This window comes from Cornus florida, unplaced genomic scaffold, assembly GCF_030987335.1.
Source record: "Cornus florida cultivar Cherokee Brave unplaced genomic scaffold, ASM3098733v1 CherokeeBrave_3.0.0_Hap2_scaffold_206, whole genome shotgun sequence".
Classification (NCBI taxonomy): Eukaryota; Viridiplantae; Streptophyta; class Magnoliopsida; order Cornales; family Cornaceae; genus Cornus; species Cornus florida.
In genome coordinates, this window is record NW_026775701.1 from 1,732 (window position 1) to 2,500 (window position 769).

Sequence of the window (769 nt, forward strand, 5' to 3'; positions counted from 1 at the left end):
CCCAAACTCCAAACTTCATTTTTTAGCCTACAATGCCCACGTGCACGCCGGTGTGCACGCAGGGGTGCTTGAGCATGCGGGAGAGGAGCCATAATGGGCAACATTGACTCGGGGGACCTCCAAATCGAAATCCGTCTCGAGCAAAACACTTCTTAAGCTTCTAGGAAGCTCCCATAAAACTTCCAAACCCAAACTCCAAACTTTATTTTTTAGCATACAATGCCCACGTGCACGCCGGGGTGCTTGAGCGTGCGGGCGAGGAGCCATAATGGGCAACATTGACTCGGGGGACCTCCAAATCGAAATCCGTCTCGAGCAAAACACTTCTTAAGCTTCAAGGAAGCTCCCATAAAACTTCCAAACCCAAACTCCAAACTTTATTTTTTAGCATACAATGCCCACGTGCACGCAGGGGTGCTTGAGCATGCGGGAGAGGAGCCATAATGGGCAACATTGACTCGGGGGACCTCCAAATCGAAATCCGTCTCGAGCAAAACACTTCTTAAGCTTCTAGGAAGCTCCCATAAAATTTTCAAACCCAAACTCCAAACTTCATTTTTTAGCATACGATGCCCACGTGCACGCCGGGGTGCACGAGCGTGCGGGCGAGGAGTCGTAATGGGCAAAATTAACTCGGGGGACCTCCAAATCGAAATCCGTCTCGAGCAAAGCATTTCTTAGGCTTCTAGGAAGTTCCCGTAAAATTTTCAAACCCAAACTCCAAACTTCATTTTTTAGCACACAATGCCCACGTGCACGCGGGGGTGCT